The sequence below is a fragment of the Pristiophorus japonicus genome, chromosome 2, assembly GCF_044704955.1.
Source record: "Pristiophorus japonicus isolate sPriJap1 chromosome 2, sPriJap1.hap1, whole genome shotgun sequence".
NCBI classification, from domain to species: domain Eukaryota; kingdom Metazoa; phylum Chordata; class Chondrichthyes; family Pristiophoridae; genus Pristiophorus; species Pristiophorus japonicus.
In genome coordinates this window covers 332,508,405-332,519,768 of record NC_091978.1, presented here as the reverse complement: position 1 = coordinate 332,519,768, position 11,364 = coordinate 332,508,405, and the positions used below count along the sequence as shown (strand labels likewise).

General features: G+C 47.6%; 1 pseudogene; it reads left to right on the top strand.

Moving 5' to 3' along the window:
* The first annotated feature begins 10,349 nt into the window (after window positions 1-10,349).
* On the top strand, window positions 10,350-11,099 carry LOC139231386 (putative nuclease HARBI1 pseudogene; annotated as a pseudogene).
* Window positions 11,100-11,364: the final 265 nt, after the last annotated feature.

Here is an 11,364-nt window from a genome sequence, read left to right as displayed (position 1 = left end):
TCTTCTTCTTCTAAGGCAGTCCCTTGGAGTCAAGGGTGACTTGCTTCCACACTAAAATGAGTTTTAAGGTAACTGATGAGACCAATGCGGGATCTACAGTCTCTGTCACAATGCTCCAATTAGCTCATTAGTGCTGGTAAAGACGAATTTCAGGATTGTCATCCCAGCACGCAGTTTGAATTTCAATCCTACCATGTCTGTACGAAATAATGCGAGGAAGCAGTCCAAACTCAGTGCTGATTAGCATTGAGAAGTTCAGTACCAGATAAACAAAGTCTATAGTGTTGAATAGAACTAATGTTTGATAAGAATAAGTATTCTGCTTTTCTCACTGCTGACCTCATTAACACCATGGAGCATTTTTCTTTCTCAAACCCACCAGTATATAGGACACCAAACTTTAAAATTCAGGCTATATGCTTGCGAGCTCCCACAGCCTGCCTTCTATCAAACTTGCCACCAATATTTGAGAAAAACAGAACTCCCAGTGGGAACACTGTGCACTACAGGTCAGGTGGATGTCACACTGTTCCTGTCACTAACTCACTCAAGCCAGAATTTTTACACTAACATGATGGGCATTTATTCTCAGAAAGAGTGGCTTAGTATAAAAGTCAGTTAGCATTCAGCTTTGCAACATGTTTGTCTGAATTACTACTAGTACTGAGATTATGGTTTGAATCAGTCCTAGCTTAGATACTGTATGGTCTATTTTCTCTATTTACCAATTAAAGTGTGCCTGTTACTTTTGATTTAATTCACCTGCCCTTGTCGTTCAGGCCTTTATTGTGGATGATTGTATTGAGACCCAGGCTTTGACAGAAACTTAGTCCTCAGGTTTGAAGAGCTGTTGTACTGTGAGTGGCTTAGCCAGTCACGTGATGTTCACAAGCCTCAATAAAATCCCAGTCAATTGAGTCTAGGTCATCTATGATGAGGTATGCAATTGTGAGCCTTGTGGATAAACTGGTAATGTGATTGTTAAACCTTTGTTAATAAACCAATTAGTTCTAAAGCAATATGTTGCTATGAATTCTTAAGCAAACAACCCATGAAGCAAATACATTATAGTCCCCTTTACTCTCTCCATCCTGCTCGTTCTGACCACCATCTTTATTCTCTCAAGTCTAAGGGGTGGAGACATCAGTGTATCTCGCGCACAACTGGTTTGGCCATCTATCACCAGATATGCTTATCAAGCACTATCAGGTCTCTCACTCCTCTGCCAAAACCACTCATTACTCTAGGATCATCATGGAAAGCAAAGAGATTCACTAGTGTTGTTTCTCCACTATCAGCAGTCTTAAATCTCTCTCCCATGCCTCCTTCACTCTCCCTCACCTCAAACAACAAATGCAAGGAGCTAATGGATTTCTTTGTCATTACGATTGAGACCATCCATTTTCTGCTGCATCAACACCCCCCCTTTCCCCTTGCCCATTGCCAAACCTCCTCCCAGGCTTCTCTGCCATAACCCTGAACCCCCATCTTTCTCTAGTTTGTCTGCTATCTCTCTTCATGCCATCTTACATCTCCTCTTGTGTATGAGAACAACCTCATGCTCCCTTAACCCCATTCCCACTAAATTGCTGATCATCCCTAGTTCCCTTCCTGGCCTGCATGCTAGCCTTTCCCTGCCCTTTCAAAACTACTGTCTTCATCCCATCCTCAAAAAATCATCCTGGACTTTGTCCTTGCAAACTGCTGCACAATTACCAACCTCACTTTACTCTCTAAAGTCCTGGAATCAGTTGTCACCTCCCAAGGTGGGAAAATGGAGTTGCGGTACAGACCAGCCATAATGCAATGGTGGAGCAGGCTCGAGGGGCTGAATGGGCTATTCCTATTCCTAATGATCACCTGGTTCTTGAACCTGGGCACAGACATTGAGGAACTGCAATCAGAGCACGACTCCACTAAAATCGGCATTTTGGAGCAGAAGTTCTGCAGCCTGGACTATTCTGGAGGTGTTTTTCATTAAAGCCCCAGCAGAGTCTCCAGATTCATAGTCATGTACTACATGCTCCAAAAGCTAAGCTGAGAAAAAGCCCAAAAGACCAAGATGCTTCAGCAGTCTTAATTTCATAATTTCAAAACATTAACAATTGAGAACTAAAATCACTTTTGTGCAAACCTCTAATGCTTTTTCCTACTTTTGTGGCTACTGTTTGAGAGGTGGAAAGCTGTTGAACTTCTACTGAGTGCATTTGTGATGGATATGGTGGGTGACTGAGTAGCTCTGACCATAGAGGGCCTGGCTGCAGATTGCTATATCTCGGTGGCGGCCAGCACAGTCTGGCCCAGCTGGCTGTCTCCAACCAACAAGGGCACTAGTTGAGAGGCTGGTGGGAGGACAGACATTCTGTCCTGAGAGAGGACAGCATGTGCCTCTCCCATGGCACCACTGCCATTGTCGTTGGGCTGAGCCTCAGCACTCCCACTGCTCTGCGCGAGAACAGAGTGCAGGAGTGATGTGACATTCTCAAAGCCCCTATGCATGCTTTTCTTCAGGCTTTGAAAGACCTAAGGAGATGCTCAAACCCAGAGCCAAGATGACCGCAATCAGAGCTCCCATCAAAGCTATCAGAGCTGGCATCAAAGGCTCCATCGCTATGTCCCTCCTTGTAGTGTTCATAGAGCTGACCACATTCTCCATTGTTTTAATGCCCTGTGCAAAGACCCTACACAAATTGGAGCTGGGATCCTTGGTGCACTCTGTTATTGTGTGCAGGATAGCTGGCAGGCAGTCCAGAGCACTTAGAAGGTCCTGGTGTACAGCCATCAGTCTTCTTCTGTAGGCGATTTCTTAATTTGCACCCTCTACAGCGGGGCTAGGATGCTCCCTCCCTCCCACGAGCTAATTCCTGGTCCATCCTATCCCCATACCCTTGCTCCTGTATCTTCCAATGCAGATCCCTCTAGCTTACTGGGCACCAGTTTTTAACTGATGTCTGCAAGGGAAAGGTCGAGTGATACTGCGCTACCCTGTCCTTCCTCTGCTCCCTTAGGGCCCTGTTGAGCTCGTAAACCCAAACTTAGAGAGGAACAAGAGTTGACGGTTAGTGGCAAGGCTGAACAAAGACAGAAACATATTGCTGAAAGCAGCTGCACTTTGTCATGTAGACTGTGTAAGTTGAGATTGCAGGAAGATGGAAAAAGAGGGTGAGATGTGTCGAAACCACGCGGGACATGTCTTGCAGCTTTGCCAGTCGGCATGGGTCTGACATGCCCGCTGCTCACAATGTTGAACACCTTCTCCAGTGGGGCAGACATTGATGTATGCTCTCCCTCCTTTTGTACACGTCATCTCACAGGTATTATGCAGCAGCATCTTCTGTGAGAAAGAAGTGTGATAGCAGAAACCGAATGAGACATTTTGAGGACTTGCATGTCAGCATAGAATAATGTGGATGTTGTGTAAAAGATGGCAGAGGAATGGGGAAGTAAGGGAAGTAATTGTGGGGGCAGTAGTAGGTGCAGGGTGTGGCAGCAGAAGGAGGTAGAGTGAAGTGCGTTGCTTGGATTGAAGGAGAGTGAAGGGTAGGGGGGTGTTGTGTATGCAATAACTCAATAGGCTTAGTACCGTGAACTCAATCAGGTGCAACCTGACTCTACTTTATTAGCTCTCAAAGTCTGGATTAAACATTCAGGCTTTCTTTATATATAAGGGCTGCACGTGTGTGTCTGTGGCCCAATGACCTCCGACAGTCACTCCCCCTGGTGGCAGGTAAACCCAGGCATACATACATTACTTCAAGATCTTGGTATCAGTCCTATTTACAAATTGAGACTGTCCAGGGCTTTCCGCTCCCTAGTTGATCGTCTCAGTTCAATTCCAGATCTGGGTGAACTCTCCGAGTCATTCATGACTTGAGGCTGGGTAGCCGATCTAATGGGAGTGGCAGTGTCCATGTCGGGGATTGAAGGTCCAGATTCATTGACAACAGCAGGGTTTTCTGATGGCTGAATATGAATCGGTTGGTCATTGATGGTGTCTTCTTCAAGCTGTTCCGATTCGTCTGTGTGCCGCAATTTCGTCTGATCAATGTGCCTCCTGCATGTTTGCCCATTAGTGAGCTTGACAATAAGCACCCTGTTACCCTCCTTGGCCATAACAGTGCCAGTGACCCACTTGGGACCTTGACCATAATTTAGCACATACACAGGGTCATTAATAGAGATGTCACGTGACACGGCAGTGCGATCATGATAGCACTGCTGATGTTGACGTCTATTTTCGACGTGATCGTTAAGATCAGGGTGGACAAGCGAGAGCATCAACAGTTCAGCAGGGGGGACCCCGGTAAGCGTGAGGGGTCTCGTCCTGTAACTAAGCAGTATGCGTGACAGCGAGTCTGCAAAGAACCGTGAGTTACGCGTTTCAGGCTCTGCTTGATGGTTTGGACGGCCCGCTCTGCTTGACCATTGGACGCGGGTTTGAATGGTGCTGACCTTACGTGCTTGATACCATTGAGTCTCATAAACTCTTGAAATTCCAAACTCATGAAGCACGATCCGTTGTCGCTCACAACGATGTCGGGCAAACCATGAGTGGCGAACATGGCACGAAGGCTCTCAATGGTGGCTGTGGATGTGCTGGATGACATGATTACACCATTCTATCCATTTGGAATTTGCATCCATCACCACCAAAAACATTTTTCCAAGGAAAGGACCCGCATAGTCGATGTGGATCCTCGACCATGGTTTGGATGACCACGACCACAGACTTAGCGGAGATTCCACTGATGCATTGCTCAACTACATGCAAGTGTTGCACTGATGCACACATGACTCCAAATCAGAGTTAATGCCAGGCCACCAAACGTGAGACCTGGCAATGGCCTTCATCACAACAATACCGGGATGGGTACTGTGTAAATCCCGTACAAATCTCTCCCTGCCTTTCTTGGGCATAACAACACGATTACCCCATAGCAAACAATCAGATTGAATGGATAGTTCGTCTTTGCGACGGTTGTAAGGTTTTGTCTCATCACACACTTCCCTGGGAATGGCTGACCAATCACCACGAAAGACACAACGTTTTACAACCAATAAGATCGGATCCTGGTTGGTCCAGGTCCTAACTTGTTGAGAGTGACAGGTATCCCTTCACTCTCAAAGGCATCCATGACCAACAGTAGGTCTGCGGGCTGTGGCGTTTCCACTTCCGGTGTGGGCAACGATAAATGGCTCAATGCATTGGCACAATTCTCGGTGCCAGGTATATGGCAAATGACATAATCATAGGCAGATAATGTCAGCGCCCACCTCTGGATGCAGGACGACGCTTTGTATTGATACCTCTATGCTCTGAAAACAAAGATATGAGCGGCTTTAAGCTCGAAATGAAGCCCAAACAGATACTGGGGCATCTTTTTAACCCATATACGCAGGCTAAAGCTTCTTTCTCTACCATGCCGTAGGCTCTTTCCGCTTTAGACATGCTTCTCGGCATGTACACAATGGGTTGTAGTTTGCCTGACTCATTGGATTATTGGAGCATGCAACCAACCCCATGTGATGAAGCATCATAGGCCAATACTAAACACTTGCACAGGTCATAATGTACCAGCAATTTGTTGGAACAAAGCAGATTTCTAGCCTTCTCGAAGGCCCTGTCTTGAGATATACCCCAAACCCAGTTGTTGCCTTATCTGAGCAGCATGTGCAGTGGCTCTAATAATGTGTTCAGTTTCGGTAAGAAATTACCGAAGTAATTGAGAAGACCAAGGAATGAACGCAGCTCTGTCACATTCTGGGGTCTGGGTGCATTTTTGATGGCATCTGTTTTTGAGTCCGTAGGCCTGATGCCATCTGCAGCAATCTTCCTTCCCAGGAATTCGACTTCCAGTGCCATAAAGACGCACTTTGTCCAGATGATGTAGAACCTCTTCCAGGTTGTGCAGGTGTTTGGCAGTGTCACGACCGGTGAGCAGAATGTCGTCTTGGAACACCACGGTTCTAGGGACGGACTTCAGTAAACTCTCCATGTTTCTCTGAAGTATGGCTGCAGCCGAGCAAACTCCGAAAGGACACCTGTTGTTAATGAACAGCCCTTTATGCGTATTGATGCACGTAAGTTTCTTTGACGATTTGACAAGCTCTTGTGTCATATAGGCCGATGTCAGATCCAATTTGGTGAACCTTTCCCCGGCTAGCGTTGTGAACAGGTCATCAGCTTTTGGTAATGGGTACTGATCCTGTTTTGAAATTCGGTTGATCGTACCCTTGTAGTCTCCACAAATCCTGACAGTGCCATCACTCTTCAGCACAGGAACAATGGTACTAGCCCAGTCGTTAAATTCGACCGATGAAATGGCTCCTTCATGACCGAGTCTGTCCAGTTCAATTTCGACCTTCTCCCTCATCATGTACGAGACCGCCCGGGTTTTGTGATGGACAGGTCTTGCATCCGAGTCCAGGTGGATCTGCACCTCGGCTCCTGTGAAGTTGCCGATGCCTGGTTCAAACAGCGAGGGAAATTTGCTCAGCACTTGAGCACACGAAGCATCATCTACCGATGACAAAGCTTTAATATCATCCAGTTCCACTTTATTTTTTCGAGCCAACTCCTGCCAAACAGCGATGGACCATTGCCTGGAACGATCCACAGCGATAGATCATGAACCGCCCCTCGTACAACACCTTGACTGCTGCACTGCCAATCACTGGTATGAGCTCTTTGGTGTAGGTACGCAATGTTGCATTTACTGGACTCAGCTTGGGTTTCACGGCCTTGGTGTCCCACAACTTTTCGAAAGTCCTCGAGCTTACTGACTCACACCCGTGTCTAATTCCATAGATACCGGCACGCCATCCAATTTTACTTCAATCATTATCGGTTGGCTCTTTGTCAGGAACAAATGTACACTATACACTTTCTCCTCCGGTATCTCGGGTTGCATTGCCGGATCCACTCCGGATCGATCATTATCATCCACGTGGTATGTCTCAGCACGCTTGCTGAGCTGCGGACACTCACTGAAGGTGCTCCATTTTCGCACAGCCTCTACAAATATACTGCCTGAAATGGCACTGATGAGGCCGATGATTGCCCCCACAATGCCAACACAGTGAAATCGGATTCGTGCCCAATGGCAGACTTCGAACAGCTACAGGTTTCGCAAACACAGTCGGGTAGGCTCCTGCCACGTGCAGCTCTGCCAACCGACAACACAATCTGGTGCACAGTACTTACCGTGGAATTCCGACTTTGCGAGGGTATCTGCTTTGTACTATAGACTGTGGTCAGGCAAGCCTGGGCGATTGTGATGGCCCTGCTCAGATCCAGTGTCTCTGCAGCCAGCAGTTTCCACAGGATCACCTCGTGGTTTATGCCTATTACAAAGATGTCGCACAGCATGTCTTCCAACGCGGTTCCAAACTTACACGGCCCAGCGAGACGTCTCAGATCGGCAACAAATTCCGCCATGTCCTGGCCCTCAGAATGAACATGCTTGTAAAAGCGCTATCTCGAGATAATGATGTCGTCTTTAGGTTTGAGATGGCCTCGAATCAGAGCACACGATTCCTTATAGGTCTTTTCCATTGGCCATGCAGGTGAGAGCAGATTCTTTGAGGCCATAGATTTTTGGACCACAAACCATGAGGAAAATCGCTCTGTGCCTAACTGCGTCAGCGTCTTCATCCATCTTGTTGGCCATGAAGTACTGGTCGAGGCAATCTGTAAAATTATCCCAGTCTTCTCCCTCCACGAATCGCTCCAGGATGCCAATGGTGCTCATTTTTTTTTTTGTGCGTGAAAGTTCATATTGTGCCTTGTCGCCAAATGTTGCGTATGCAATAACGCAATAGGCTTAGTACCGTGAACTCAATTAGGTGCGACCTAACTACTTTATTAGCTCTCAAAGTGAGGATCAAACATGGAGGCTTTCTTTATATACAAGGCTGCACATGTGTGTCTGTGGCCCAATGACCTCCGACGGTCGCTTCCCCTGGTGGCAGGTAAACCCAGGCATACATACATTACGAGGAGGAGGGAAGCCTTGTGAGTACTGGGGCTACAGGTGGTGCAGGGCTCAGTAGGGAACAACATAGGTGAGAGCTCGGAGTCTTACCTCAGCAACCCTGGTCAGGCCATGAAACGTCTTCCTGCATTGCAGCCAGGGTCTGGAAACCCTTCGCTGTTGCCCCCCATCCCCCTCCCGATGAGTAGAACATCTCCCTCAGCCTACTGACCCTCTGCACCAGGACCTTCAATGCAGCATGAGAGAATCTGGGGACCTTTGCAGCACCAGAGGTTGCTGCCATTTTGAGTGTTGTAAAGAGAATTCCAATTATCTGTAGCCACAGAGCACCTCTTCTTTATGAGCTGCAGGCTGTCTTTAAATTGAGTCAGGGAGGCTCGAGTCTCCTGCCTTCTATTATGTGAACTGCCAATGAACAGCACGAGTAACGATGGCAGCTTGCTTGGTTTAACCAAATGAGGCATGAGCATGAAAATCGCTCCTGCCTCTCACTCACGTGATTGGGTGTATGGAGCAAGCACTCTGCGCATTTCCTGATAGAAAATGGGCCAAAACTAATTTTACCCCCATTGTCTTCTTACATTTATATTCTCTTGTTCTTGCTTTCTACAAATGATGCAATATTTACGTACAACTGAATCCGTATGGGATATTCTTGGAATAGGTCATAGCATGGAACAAAAGGCCAAAGTGACAGATAATGTCACATGATTGGAGTAGACCAATTAGAAGGTAAGATGGAATCCTACCTTCAGATAGGCATAAAAGTGTTATTACACTGACGGAATGGGTTAAAGCAATGTCAAGTCATGACATTTGGCACCAATCACTTTGGCAAGTATCTTTCTTGTTAATCTGTACATATATTTACAACACTGTATTTATTGTCGAACCTTCTATGCCTGCACAAGAGAAAGAGAAATTTGAAAGTCTAATAAAGAGAAGAATTTCCAGCAAAAAATACTGATATGCTCTCAGATTTTAGATAATGTTTGTACTTTTGAACTAGCTGTAACTCCAGCACTGCTGAACAGGATAGATTAGTGCACAAGGGATGTTCTGAGATCGGGGTAAAAGCATAAAAGCATATAGTTGGCGCATAGTGAAGAGAACTTACTCTGGATCTAACCCAGTCAATATTTGATCTGATAGAATTTCATCTGGACACAGTGTACCTCAGGTTATCTACTTGTGGTCTTCTTCATTTTATAAATGTAATTTATCTTCCTTGTACCTTAAGGAGTGACACATCATCCAGCAAGGGTAAAGTCATTTGGCAAGTATCTTTCTTAGAGATTTATATACTCTCTGAAGTTATATGATGTCTCAGTTTTGTACTCCATTAAAGCCGCATTGAAAGACAGGTCCTTCGGACTGAAATTGCCCTCGTGTGCGCCTGCTATTAACACTTCGGGAGGCGCTAATGGGATGCAAAAGATTTTTGCGCGGGTGCGGTGAGTACTGCTCCCCTGCCCCCTGCGGAATTGGGTGGGGGTTTAGCAGAGGCGCTACAAGGTAATGCCTCACTCCTTCCGGAAACGCCCCGCTTGGCTGTGCCTGACGATGATGACGTCATCGCCGTGCACAGCGCCCCGTTGCCACCCAGGAAGTGAAATTCGGCCGTGCCTCCTCACTTACCGCCTGGCGGTAATAACGACATCTTCAGCTGTAAAGTTGGAGTTGGGAGTTGGCTGGAGGAGCGCGATTTAAAAGCGCCATCTTGAAAAACATTTTTTTTCCGGTCATTACTCTTTGCAGCTTGCAAACACATCGGCAGAGTGGCTGATGGGCAGATTGCAGTGATTTTGACTTCAAGGACTGCTCTGCCTCCTAACTATTCCCTTGTATCATTGAGGCCAGATTTGAAATCACAACATTTATCTCGTTTCATGGCCGCTGTGTTAGCAATCGACCTCTTGCTCAGACATCACTGTCAGAGGTTACTTAGGCGGAGAGAAAGACATAGAGAATGGCAGGGAGAAGGACATGGAGCAAGACAGGAGAATCACAGGGAGCGGGACAGGGAGCGGGAGAGGGAGTGGGAGAGGGAGAGGGACAGGGAGAGGGCGAATCACAGGGAGTGGAAGAGGGACAGGGATAGGGAGAGGGAGAAGGCGAATCACAGGGAGGGGGACAGGGAGAAAGAAACGGAGAAAGGCAGCAAAATGTGGCCAGAGGGAGAAGGCCCAACAGACTGGCAACAGGAGACCTTACCCTCCCTGGGTATTCCAGCAGCAGTTCTCCTGCATCAATTGCACTGAGAAACAGTGTGTTCGAAGGCTGCACTACAGCAAGGCCGTGGGCACAGAACTCTGCCATCTGCTGCAACCAGACCTCGAGCCTCAGACCAAGCTAATGACGACTCTCTCAGTAGCAATCAACGTTACCATCATGCTCAATTTCTACACCAATGGATCCTTCCAGGGAGCGACAGGTGACATCTCCAACATCTCCCAGTTTGCCATCCATCGCTCCATCCGCGAGGTCACAGATGCTCTGTACAGAAGGAGGAGTGATTACATTTCCTTTCCCATGCCCGGAGAGAAGCAGCATGAGTGTGCATGTGGCTTCGTCAGGATACCAGGCTTTCCCATGGTGCAGGGTGCCATTGGCTTCACTCAGGTCGCTTTGCGGGCATCGTATCACAATCCTGAGATTTTCCGTAACCGCAAACGCTTCCACTCACTGAATGTACAGCTGGTGTGTGACCACACACGCAGAATCCTCCCTGTGAATACCTGCTATCCTGGAAGCAGATACGATGTCTTCATCCTGCGCCAGACCGGTGTGCCAGCTCTGTTCCAGCCACCACATCAAGCTCGTGGTTGGCTGCTCGGAGACAAAGGCTATCCTCTCTCCATCTGGCTCCTGACTCTCCTTCGTAACCCCAACACTCCTGTCCAGCACTCATACAATGAGAGTCATGCTGTCACAAGGAATGTCATCGAACACACCATCGGAGTGCTGAAGCAACGGTTCCACTGCCTTGACCGCTCGGGAGGAGTCCTGCAGTACTCGCCTGAGTGGATGTCCCTATTCGTCGTCGTCTGCTACATGCTGCACAACCTCGCCATCCTGAGGCAGAGACATTGCCACCAGGTATAGCCACACCACCTGAGGAGGAGGAGGAGGACGAGGAGGAGGAAGAGCAGGAGGAGGAGGACAAGATCAGGAGCAGCAACACTAGTGACAGAGGAGGCAGCGAGTCCATCACGATTCTGCAAGGGTGGTCTGCGACCGTCTCATCAGAGTTCGGTTTCAGTGAATTCCATCCCACTTCCTGTTCCTCTGGACATCCCCATCACCACATCCATTTTCCCTTCCAAATCAAAGCCCCAAAACTGAAATGAGAGACAACAGCAAACCATTC